Raw genomic sequence first — 12,808 nt, forward strand, 5'->3', positions numbered from 1 at the left:
CTGATGAGTGTAAAGCAGTGATGGTAAAATCTCCTGGGATAAGTGGATTAGCTGAGGTTTCCTAGACCATCTGTGCTACCACCTGAAGTGTGAAGTATGGTTCTTTCTTCCTACCACCAGTTAAGCACCTTAAATGGTTTTACCAAGGAATTTGAACATCATTAAAATAGCCTGTGAATATCATTAAAATGGTCCTTCATGCCATTTCTGATTGAATTTGGAAATAAATGTCACTTGGTCCTGGATTTTCAGGTGAGGGGTCTTCAGATTTTGTTTTCTCTTATGGCAAGTCCCCTTATTCCATGGTTCCATATTTATCCTTCTCCTTTGTGAGTATCAAGGGAAGAGCTTTGAATGGTTTATTTGCCATTGGCACCACTTTCCTCTTGTTAAAATAGGACTAGATTCATAATGACACAGACCTGATTTAGGACCAGTTGTAGATCCTTTAATCAGCTCTGCATCAAGCTGAATGAACTATACAGCATGCCAACAACATTATTTCTACTGATCTTGCTTGGAGATGATCAAAAATATGACACTATCACGAGTGGCTTTGTTTCATTATCCACTTTATCTTACTTTAGCTGACCTTTTCTTGGATAAATCTGCAGTCTGGGGATCTAGTAAGAACATGCCTCTGTCAGGCAGTTGGATTAGAGGATTGCTGTAGAGCCCTTCTAAGTGAGTATTCTATTCTATTCTATTCTATTCTATTCTATTCTATTCTATTCTATTCTATTCTATTCTATTCTATTCTATTCTATTCTATTCTATTCCATTCCATTCCATTCCATTCCATTCCATTCCATTCCATTCCATTCCATTCCATTCCATTCCATCATTTTTTGATAAAATTTAAAACAAAATGAGCAAGCTTCATTATCACTTGTGATAAGATGTGTGTTCACAGGAATGCTTTAGCTTGTAGCTGATATTAACTTCACGAGCATTACCAAGATGTTATTGTCCATGTTCTGTGATGAAAAAAATGCAGAAGAAGATCTAAAATTATTGAGTGAAGTCTCCACAGCTGCTGTATGAATAAATAAAACAGGGCAGGACTCAAGTCCAGTGGAAGATGGCACAATGACACAGTTCAACTCACCTCCAGAGCAGGGTGGACACATCCATACAGTCTGTTGGGACACATCCTTGATCCCCACCAAGAACCAGACCTGAATGCTCCTTGGCATGATGCTAGATGGCCTGGACAGAAGTAATTCTGTGTTATACACTAACAATTTATCAGTCTGAAAAGTCACATGGCAAGGCTTATGCCCATTCCCTGAACCTTTCTATTTACTTTAAATCAACCACGATCTAGAAAGATCTGTTTTATTGTCCATTGATGGTTAGTATAGGCAGTTAACTCAGATGGAGCCATATGGATCATGCTGCCTTTTGTGCCTGGCTTACAGGTAGAGTGAAAGCAGCAAAATGTGTGATAACAACAATAAGCCAAGATGGGGAGGAGTAAAGAAAAAGGGCAAGTAGCATTCTGTGGAGACATTTGTCCTCTGGAGATCTTTGGATCCATTCTGAGGTCTCCTGGCCAAGATAGTGGGAAATCTGGTGTTTTCTTTATCAACTCATGACTAGTAGGTTGTTTTTTTTCCTGAATGAATGCCATTTAATTATTAGATTTGATGTTTATGAATGGCAAATACTGGCTAGGGATCTGTGGAAAGTGTTTGGTTTCTTAAGGTTTCTGGGTGTCTTGGGGTGATTTTTTTCTGGCTGTTTTTTCTGAGCAATTTGATGTCGTAATTTTAAGAAAAAAAATTAGATACTTACCCTGGCCGTCATTGCTGCCAACAACACCTGGCAGGCTGGTAACACATACAGCAAATCTCATCTGTCATCAGTAAAAAGTCAATCCTACAGTCCATGCTGGGGCAGAATTCCCACCAAAGGCATTATATAACCCTCAGGAATAAGGAAGACTGAACTGGAATCTTATTTTGTTCAGGTTCATCTCTTATTGTGTTTTGATTTTCACTCCTTTTGACAGAAAATAAAATTCACTGTAGTTGACCATTTCAGCTAAAGCCTTTGTTTAGGTCTGAGACTGGCACACACCCAATGTTTCAATCAAAGCCAGAAGACTAAAGGAGAGGGAGATAAAGAGCAATCGTAAAGACCCTGTCAACCAATTTTGCAATGTTCCAGAGAAGGAAAAAGTTACTTACAGACTCCTGTGGTTACCAGCTTATACCTTGAAGCATGACATTTTATTACCTTTCCCCTCTAACTGGTCATGAAATAATCCTACTGTTTTTTAACTCCTCGTCTACAGAATGAATCCATCAGCCTTGCTTTGTCCTTCCTAAGATTTTTTGCACTTTCTTTTGCATTTTTTAAGAGTCCCAGCTTAGCCTTAATGCACTGCTGCTTAGCAGTGCTCGTAACACTCAGACATGCATTAATTGATCTTTGGATATGCTCTCCTTCCCTATCTGCTTCACTGATTTGTTCCGTTCAATTTCATCCAACACGTCTCGCATCAAATTGTGCTGTAATTTCCTCTGCTGAAGTTCAGCATCCTTTGTGTTTAACTCCTGGGTCTCTCCATAGTTCTAATTACAAACCTGGAGGATTTAGTTGGAATTTTAATGGCAATATAATAGTAAGCCTAGAGCCAAAACAAGTACTCAGTATTTTGGGGCTGCCATGAACTGAGAGGCAGACCAGGCAGCAGGCTTTAAACACAAATGTGCAAAAAACATTTAAGTAGACTTAACTTGAATTCCTTCTTTTCTCCTTGACCAACTCATTTTATTAGGGAAAGTTTAATTTGTTAAATTGAAATGCTGAGACATTTTAAAGAGAAAAGACTCCAAAAATTTAACATGTATTTCATGCCAAAATGTTATTCCAGAGTTTGCCACCCATTTGTGTTTCAGTAGAAGTACTTGCCTCCCACTCCTTGGCACTGGCTCAAAACTCCTTTTCTCAAAGGAGGTGCTGAAAAAGCATCTGAGTATTAATTTGTCTTTTGTGGGAGGTTTTAGTGTTGTTATAAATCGCTATAAATCACAAATCAGGCTTTAAATGGGAGACTTCATAAGCCAGTCTCACTGAGTAAGACTGTGAAAACGAAAAGCTTAAAGCAAATGTTATCTTGATGCGTTGTATTGAAATTGCCTCTAGCAGACTTAGTGGCCTGGTTTTGTCAGTGTCTGGCCTGCTCTTCTAAATGGTGAGGGGAAGTTTGGTGGGCACCTCCTCTTACAGTGATTAATGTCATTCAAAGCTCCATTTGTCAAAGGAAGCTGCTTCAAGTCCCACTTTTGAATTTGTGGATGGACTTTTCTCTAAGGATCTCATATCTTTTCAAGCATTACTGGTAATTTACCCAGCACACAATCTGAATTAAAGATCTTAAGCACCAAGACAGCACTTCTTGTTCTGATAAAAAATATATGTAACTCCTTGCGTACAGTTCTGAGTCTTTGAAAACCCCAGCCAGAGACTTAGTAACACCCTATATTTACATGACATTTTTCATTCTGAGGTATTTCTCTGAGTCTGGTACACCAACCATGTGTAGGTAATTATCAGTAATCATCGCTAATTGTTTTTGCAATTCTTTTTCCATTTTGGCATCAACTTTGAAACGGCAGCTTAACATGAGCTCATCTAAATGTAGACTGTGAAGACAACATTTCTGAATAGGAGCTGTATAGGGAGTCCAACGAGACAAAGCGTTCCAAGTTGGAGCATGGCCAGGACACCAAAGTCATTGCTAGAAGTCATGGGATCACTAATGCCCACAAAGTGGTCAGGACCTCCACTGAGTTTTATGAGTGTAATGTCTCACCCGAAGAACAACTTCTTCAGCAGCACAGTACCCCATTGTACTGCACTGGACTGGTTCATGTGCAAGGAGAAGAGTCCCATTCACTGAACCCCTCATGCCAGGCTGACCAGACTGTCTCAGTGTGTCTCCCAGCCCAGCAGACCACCTGTCTTGGCTCACCACAGGTGGCTGGGCGCCAGCAGGACATGGGGAAAATCTCAGCTTCCTCAGATAAAGACATTTTTGGGGCCTCATGGGATTTGTCCATCTCTACTGAATTCTCTTCATACCTTCGTGCTTCAGCTCAACAGTTTGCTAGGCAGAGGGGAATCAGTTTGGAAAGTTCTTCCTTTGGATGTGCAGCAGCCAGGGTTGGTGTCCCAGCGCTCCAGGCGGTCCATAATGATAATAGGTTACTGAGAAAACTCACTGAATCCACTCATCCTAACACTGCCCAGGCCAAACTGCCTTTTACCACATGGGCTCATAATTCAGGTGACTTAAATACGCTTGAAAAGCTGTTGGAATTACAACTGCTGTCCCACCTTCTCTGGTAATGCAAATCCATCTCTTTCTGTCAATGTGTGGACCCTGCTGTGGGTTTAGCCAAGCAATGCTGAACAGGAACAATTTCCATAGGACAAGAACCCTGTGCAGCCCAGCATAGATTTAAATGTAGGCTTTCTTAGTTTCCTTTTCCATTTACAGTTAGCCACAGGACCCTGCTGCTTGGTCCTGTGGCTTTCCCTGGCTTCATCCACCAGCCTTACAGCAGTTCTCTGCAGAAAAGAGGAAGACAAGTTGAAACCTTTAGGTATGTGATGAATCTGTAGAGTTGTTTTGAGATGCCAAGGCAACTGCAATAATTGTGGGACCAAATTCACCACTGAAAGTTCAACTCACTTACCCAAGTCACTGCTCATGTAGCTCACACACCATCAGTTGGTGGGACAAAGAGTGAAGGATGGGCCATCATTTTCTGCAAACAAAAGGGTGAAAGATTACCTTTTATTTATTTAAATAAAAACAGCTTTCAAAGATTCTCTGGGGGATTACATGAAGGCTAGAGGCCTGTGCACATAACTGAGTTTTCACTGACACCCAGCCAGAGACAGGTCTTGAGAACATGAATATCTGAGTAGCTGCATTTAAAATCCAAGGAAATTTTGGGCTAAAAAGGTGTGGACAGTAGAAGGAGTAAAAAAACCAAGCAGATAGGATGCTAGCTTGGTCTGAAATTGGAATTTAGATATCTAAGTCTTACTGTGGCTGGGATTTAAACCAACCCAATCCTACCCAAAGAATATAAACATCATAAAACATGGATAGATCTGTCTTAGCAGGCATTGCTTCCACATAAGGTCTGGAAATCAGAGAAACATCTGAACATGAGCTAACCATGATGCAACACAAAGAACAGACTCAGAGCTTGGATTTAAATGAGAAAATTGTGTGTAATAATGGAAAGTGTACTCACTGTGATTCAAAACATGGTAGAAACCTTGCAGGTTGCTTTGGCTTTTTATGTCTGAATTTGGTCTCCAGCCTTCCACAGTGAAATAGAATTTCAAGAAAGAATCATACATGACATGTGATTAGCTTTTAGGACCTGTGATGAAACTTCTTCACTGGGAAATCAAGATTTGAGTATTATTATTTTCAAAGAAAATCCTTACCTCAAATACATGTCTGAATTAAAAGGATGACTAAAAACTCGAGGGTCATTATGGCATGTAGAGATAATTACAGATTACATGTCTCCAAAGTCTATGGAAAAGGGAAATCTTGGGTTTTGGGCTGTCAGATGACTATACAGAAGTTATGTAGAAGTCTTCTGTATAGTTATGCACTTCAATAGCATGAAAAAGAGAATTATTAATATGAAAAAGGGAATCTGCCTTGGACACAAGGTATGAAAACAGGTCCAAAATTATGGATTTGCAGCATCAACTGAACATCCATACTGCATGTTATACATTTATCCAAGCATTTGGAAAGAAATCCTGGTAGTTTGTGGGAAGGAGGGAGTAGAGAATAGAGAGAAGAAGAAAGGGAGGGAGGGAAGTAAAATATTGTTGATTTTAATTTTTGCTATGGTTTGTTAATTTTGGCATGTGGGAGGTGGAATAGCTCCTGGCTTTTCTTTTATTGTGATTATACTTTTTAATGTTGGCAAACACACCTGGAGCTGACAATAGGCATTTTTCAGCAGCACATTGTTATGAATAAAACTAAAAATAAAATAATGAAGCTAAACAGAAATCTGAGTGTGTGGTTATCTTAAAGTGACACCCTAAGGCCCTACTGTTGTATTCTCAAACTGCATAAGCCTGTCACCCTGGCAACAAACAGATAAAAGGACAGAGATATATATTTACTTCTTGGAAGGGGGGAAGCCATTTGTAGGGCTAATTCCTGTGGTCTTTCTGCAGGTAGAAGTCCTGAGCAGTTTTATCTGAGTAAGATCTAAGTAAAGACATCAGGGTTTGGCCTGCCATTATATCCTGATTCTTTTCTTTCTTCTACCACTTAAAAAACACGTCAAAAATAAATGCCTGTGGAATTATGACTGCCTGAAATAATGTACAGGAAGTAAGAGTGTAAAACAAGGAATGCTTTTGGGTGATAAATATGCTCTTGAATGGTACACATCAACTAAATACTGACATATGTTCAGAGATAGAACACTGAGGCTACTGTTTTTGATTCCATAAACTTATGTCTTTATAAGAAGCATTTGTATAATAGTTGTCTATACTTTTATTCATATATTCATGCACACACTAACATACACAAGCATGCACATCAATAAAATGTCATTCCTCAGAGGCTAAGGAGTCTTTGCTTAAGGATTTTCAAAGGCAAAAAACCTCTGAGTGTTTAACCCATAGACAGATTTGAAAGCAATTTCAAAGACCACATTGTTTTTTGCACTGGTTTGTTAAAATCTATGGGTCTCAGTTGGTTATTTCATGGTTGTAACTCAAAAAGCAAGACAAAACTGAGTGCATGTACTCATTGATTTGGAAGCTGTCCCAGACTTGATGAGTATAAAAGATGAAAGCGACTTTTCTTCTTGCTTTCTCTCAGATTACTATTTCTACAAAAATTCCAGGTTCACTCATAAGTCCCAGAGATGTGGGGGCACTTCAGCTCAACAGACCCACGTTGCAGGGGCTGTGGCAGTGGAGAAGAGATGAGTATTTTCTTTGTGAATCTTTAGTTAGAAGTTACAACTATAAGAATATTGGACAAATGCAAATTACCAACTGCTGATGCTATGGCAGCTGTCTTTTCCAAGTGTGCAGGCTGTCACAATTTCATGGTTTCAGTCATTGCTTCATCAAATAATTCAGGATATAAATAAAGGAGTAAGAGTGACACTGGAGATGGAAGCCAGTCTTCCACTGGATGTACTTAGACTGCTGAGTTTGGGAGGGTCTTATATAAGACAGAAAATGTACCTGAATACACATTATTAAAGATGAATTTGAAAGTTATTTAACTCGTTTGAACAAAAAAAAAATTAATATATGGTTTTTCCTTAAAATAGATTTTATTTCACTAGAGGTGAGTAACAGCAGTGGTTAGGCATCTGTGAAGGGAATAAATTTCAGAATATTGGGACTCCTGAGAAGTGGGCACTCATATTTTTGCTACTTATTTCTTTTCCTTAGGAAATTAATCCTGAAGAGTGTCTGATTCTGAGAAATGTCCTGAAGACCTCTATCTACATTCATTATTAGCAGGTGGCATCTGGCTCAAGACCACAGGAGAAGAATTTAGCAGGTGGTCTTTGAGGGTACTCCCATCACTTCTGCTTTCTGTTTGTAAGAAGAAGGAGGGAGGTTCAGCAGAAGAACAGCTCCTGCCAGGAGGGCTGTGCCAACAGGAAGCAGTACCAGTGACTCAGTGGGTGGCACACTCTCCATCTGAGCTGGTGCCACTTCCAGTCATCACCTCAACTGACAATAGGAGAGGTTGAGAGGTAAAGATAGCATCTTTCAGACACGGGAGACAGATAGTAACCTGAGTTCTCATGGTCTGTTTTCCTCTCATTATGATTTTTCATCTTATTTTACTGTTAATTTTGGGAACTGAGGCTTTCTAGACTTAGCAGATCACTAACAAAATCAAGTTTAGCTACAGGAGTCTACCAGGCTACACTGTGAACATCCCAGAATCACAGGATGGTTTGGGTTGGAAGGGTCCTGTGAGACAGGTCCTTAAAGATCACCTCTTTCCACAACCCTGCCATGTCCCCCGTGCTGGGCAGGGACACCTTCCACTATCCCTGTCCAACCTGGCCTTCGGCACTTCCAGGGATGGAGCAACCACAGCTTCTCTGGGAAATATATTCCAGTGTCTTCTATCACAGTAAAGAATTTCTCCCTAAATCTATTCTAAAAACTCTCTAAGTTTAAAGCCATTTCCCCTTGTACTCTCACGACATGCCCTTGTAAATATCTGCAACTAGATCAGGTTGCTCAGAGTCCTTTTCACTCTGATCTTGAAGGTTTCCAGGCACAAGACATCTACCATCGCTCTGGGAAAGCTGTTCACAGATATCCAGATATTCCTTTCTATTCAGGAGGCCCCTACTCTGTATCATGATTATTTGCATATATATACACACAATAATGGAAAACTAAAGATATACCCTTCAGAGCCTTGTTGAGATCTCTTACAAGAAGGAGATCAAATTGAAACTTGTCTTTTCTCCTGCCCTTTTATTCCATTAAGGGCCTTTCAATACTTAAAGGAGGCTTTAAAGAAAGATGGGGGCAGTAGCAATACAAGGGGTAATGGCTTTAAAATAAAAGAGGGCAGATCCAAATTAGATATAAGAAAGAAACTATTTTTATGAGGAAGGTGGTGAAACACTGAACAGGTTGCCCAGAGAGGTGGTGGAGGCCCTGTTCCTGGAAACACTGAAGGTCAGGTTGGACAGGGCTCTGAGCAACCTGGTCTGGGTTAAGATCTCCCTGTTCATTGCAGAAGAGTGAGTGTATAAAAAGCTAAAGATGAAGCTGATGAAATAGATTTTTACATGAACACAATACTATATATATATATATGTATATGTGTGTGTGTATGAATTATTATGCTGGAATATATCCAAACTGTTTTTTCTTTCCAGAATGCATATCTGGGATATTTTTGTTCACATCTTGATAGTTTTTATTGGGAGATAATTTATAGGCCAGCTGATGTCAGCATAATCAGAGTTTAGTACGATTTCTTCTTTTTGCTCAGCAGTGCTGTATTTATTGGCCTGTTAAGTTTCATTTCAGTGAGGTGCAGCCTGAGCCAACAGAACATAACTTTGAAAAACTCCTGCAAACATGGTCTCTCCCTGTATTTTATACTCCCTCTGATGCTTTATATTCTCATAATATATTAAAGGATTCTAGTGTCACCTTCCAAGAAATATCCAACTTTTGCTCATAAATAATTTTTAGCAGTTTTGACTTTTCTAAATATTTGTGGGTTTTATTTTTTTTTTATTCCCACTTTGCCTGACAAAATGACAAGTTCAGGGGCAAAGCCTGATTGACTGCCCCACATTAGACATTTCACAACTGTCTAAGCATAGTTCAGATGTCACCAAACCCAGCCAAGAGGCCTCTACAGAGTTCAGCAGGTTATCATTTTCCTACTGTTTGATTTGTGGTTACTCTGCTTCAGTAACTGTAAAGAAATTAGTTCCTGGCTAGACAGGAACTGGTAAAACGAAAGTGATGTTGATAGAGGTGTTACTGACATGGACAGGTTTTTTCTCCTGTAAATGATATTTGTCCTGTCTTGTCCCAGTGCATTTTCTAAACTCATTAATTCTGGCTCTGCTTTTTTTTTAATATGTAGAAGTAATCACTTTGTCTAGAAGCTTTTTTCAGCCCTTTCTTCTTTGCATTTTCATATCTATTTTTATGCTCTGCAGCCATCTCACAGTGAATACAGAGCTGGTTTGCTCCTCTCTTGCCTGAAGCTGCTCTTTCATTGTTAGATGTCCCTGCATTCATGCACACACCTCGCACAGAGAGGAAATAGATGTGAACTGAGACTGCAGAGATAAAAACTGCTAATGCTGATGCAAAGAAAAACTAAATCCAGTTTGCACAAATGAAGTCTGTGTCAGAAAGTTACACAGCTCCTCCGGCTTCATTCATGGTACACTGAAATTGTCTTGTAACAGGACTATTATTTTTTCAAAACATGTGTTTTCAGGGCCATATTTAAACTAAGAATAAGTACAGGTTTTTCCAGCAAAGGCACAGAAAAAAAAGGCCTTTCATTACCTTTCCTATACTTTCAACAAATTCCTGCTCAAACAATAAGCCAAAGAGGGAGGTATTTTTCTCTTCTATGGAAATGTTGATATTTTGAACTTTTTCAGGAGATAAAAATACTCAGACACAAAGGTCACTGCAGTTTGGGCATATTAAACCATTCTTCTAAGAAGAAATAAACATCAACTCCCTGAATTAGAGCAAGAGCTCTTTTCAATTTACTCTAATTAGTTAGAATTTGAAAAAGACAACCTGCTTATGACACTTCATTTTAAAAAATGACAAGAGATGCCATTTGGAGCTTTGGGTGAACTTGTAATGAAACTGGCCCTTCCAGCAGAAATTTATGGTTGTCTGTGAATCAACTTTTTTTTTAAAGAAGATTTATACAAAAACTTTGAAGAACTCTACCAGAAGACCATTGATATTTAAACATACAGGATTCTAGGATAAGAAAAATAATTATTCCTCATTACTAGGAGTCACATTTGCTTTGGCCAAAGTAAACCCTTTCATAGCATTCAGGTATTCCTTGGCTCATCCAATCCAAATCAGTTGGGAAAATGAGGACCTGAGAGTTGCATCATAAGCTGGTTTGTCATCTGAAGTTCAGCTTTTTGCTCTGAAGTCTCCTGGTTTGGTCCTGGGTGTCTGCTACTGTGACAGCTGTCACATGGGCATCACCAGGTGCTCAGAAAACCCACCCCTGTGTCAAGTTCCTGTGTGGCTTGAGCTTGTCTCTGAAGCAACTTGGTGATTTCTGAGCATGAAAAGCTTTGTCATATAAGAAGAGGAAATCGGGGGGAAAAAAGGCAGAGAAAACTGAAGAATGAAGAAGTCCAGTTAAAAATGACCTGAGTCCCTGCACCCTGTGGTCCCTGGGTAGCCAAAGGAAGAGCAGCCTGTGCCTGGCAGACCTCAGTGAAGTGGCCTGGAGGTCAGAGCTCTGCTGTCTTTGCATCCTGAGGACTGGCTGTGTGGGGAGTGTTCCCAAGCAGCCCTGATGTGGCAGAGAACAGGAGTCATATACTCTACACTGTACCCGTGCAATGATTGAGTCAGAGAAACTAGGGATGGAAAATACACTTAGGTCACTTGGTCCATTCCCCAGCTGCTTAAAGGTTGCCCCCTGCAATGTGTTCTTCATTGCTTTGTCTAGTCAGCTTCCCCCTTTTCCCTGGGGGTACCATTCCACGTAGTAATAGACCTCGTTGTTAGGAAAATTTTCCTGATGTGCAGCCTAAATTTTCCTTGGCTCACGTTCATCCCACTACTTCAGTTAAAACCTCCTAGTCAGCTCTTAACTTCTCTCCACCTCAGGCCCTTTTCTTCCATCAGAGGAAACAAATGAGTCTGATTGAGTAAAGCCCTGTGTGCTTAAAAAATAATGACATCCTTACCTCCCAAGAGTGATAGTCAACACAGAATTAACATTAAATGTGCAAATTGCCTTATTTTATACGGAAGAAATGAATAAACCCCTGGAAGCTTTAATCAGGTGTCCGTTGGCATGGCTTGAAAAGTCCAATGTCTACCTCCATTTACTAAAACACATGGAGCCAGGTCCCACCTGGAACAGATCAAACTGCCCTGGCTGGTCAATCCAAGCTCAAATCCCATGGAAATTTATATCACCCAAAGGCCTGTGAGCTCCCTTCCCAATCAAGGCTGGGAATAGAGCCCTTTACTACCTCATTGGTGGCATATGTCATGGACCATGGGACACCAGACTGGTGTCACCAACACTTCCACTACTTTGAAGAATTTGGGAAAAACTATGGGGTTTGGATTTCCACTCACAGATAGCCAAGTTAAGCTAAGAATCCACTGTACTCTTCTAGCAGAGCCATATGAGTATCTGATGTTTTGATTCTGCTGACAGGGAGACGAAATGTCATTTTCTATCCACCCAAAATAAATATTGTCACAAAATTTTGAGGAAATGGGTAAAGTAGCAATGCAGAGGAAGCAAAATGCTTCAATTTTTTCTTGAACTACTGCTGTGGCTTGATATCTTTAATAAATATTTAGAAATAGAAAGAGTCTTTGGCATTTTTCATGCATTTTCAGGAGCCTCTTATTTTTGTTTTGTGACAAAAACAATTTGTTGCCATTACCATGAATCACCAAGTGTTTCAGCTTGTAGAAATCCACAATTTTCTGTTCAAAATATGTTTTGAATTACAGTTATAAGTAGTAAGCTCTTCAAGAGGGCTGTTCCAGTAAGACCTGTCTCTGAATAAAATGAGATTTCAGCCAAAGTTCAAGATAAATGGGAAGCCAGGCTGAGTAGTAGATGGGAATGATGTGGATCAAATCAGATGTTGACATTACACGATGTACAGCAATTGTCTGGGAACCACTTCCACAAGAAAAAGCAGTAGTGAGAAGTTACTGTTTCAGCCTGGCTTATTTTAGAGAGGCTGCAGCAGAACCTGGCAAGGGGTTGTGGTGCACTTCTGTCTTCAACTTCTACATAACTGAATTCCTCTTTGTTGAGAGGAAGATTTCAGTTCCATGATATTGCTTGTTATTAATAATTACCTTGTTCTGTTACAGTGTTTAAAATCCCTTTCCATGCTAAGATTTGCATGATCGCAGAACAAAAACCTAGTCCTTGCTCTGAAAATGTACAGGATAGGTGTAAAATAGGGGGGGAAGGACAGAGAGCCATCAGTGTTACAGAGGAGCAGATGGACACCTTTGCCCAGTGCTG

General features: G+C 39.8%; 1 long non-coding RNA gene across 3 annotated transcripts in view; it reads right to left on the minus strand.

Moving 5' to 3' along the window:
* The window catches only part of LOC148224534 (uncharacterized), a 29,699-nt gene extending 20,831 nt beyond the window's left edge, over positions 1–8,868 (minus strand). Inside the window, exons 1-3 of one of the 3 annotated variants that reach the window (XR_015802759.1) lie at positions 5,280–8,868; positions 4,710–4,781; positions 1,109–4,581 (exon numbers count right to left, since the gene is read on the minus strand). This is a non-coding gene — a long non-coding RNA (uncharacterized LOC148224534). Of the gene's footprint in view, positions 1–1,108; positions 4,582–4,709 lie in introns of all 3 variants that reach the window. The other 2 variants (XR_015802758.1, XR_015802757.1) reach the window with 2 other exon arrangements.
* Between the last annotated feature and the right edge of the window lie 3,940 nt (positions 8,869–12,808).

Source organism: Sturnus vulgaris, chromosome 3 (genome assembly GCF_052056855.1).
Source record: "Sturnus vulgaris isolate bStuVul1 chromosome 3, bStuVul1.hap1, whole genome shotgun sequence".
NCBI classification, from domain to species: domain Eukaryota; kingdom Metazoa; phylum Chordata; class Aves; order Passeriformes; family Sturnidae; genus Sturnus; species Sturnus vulgaris.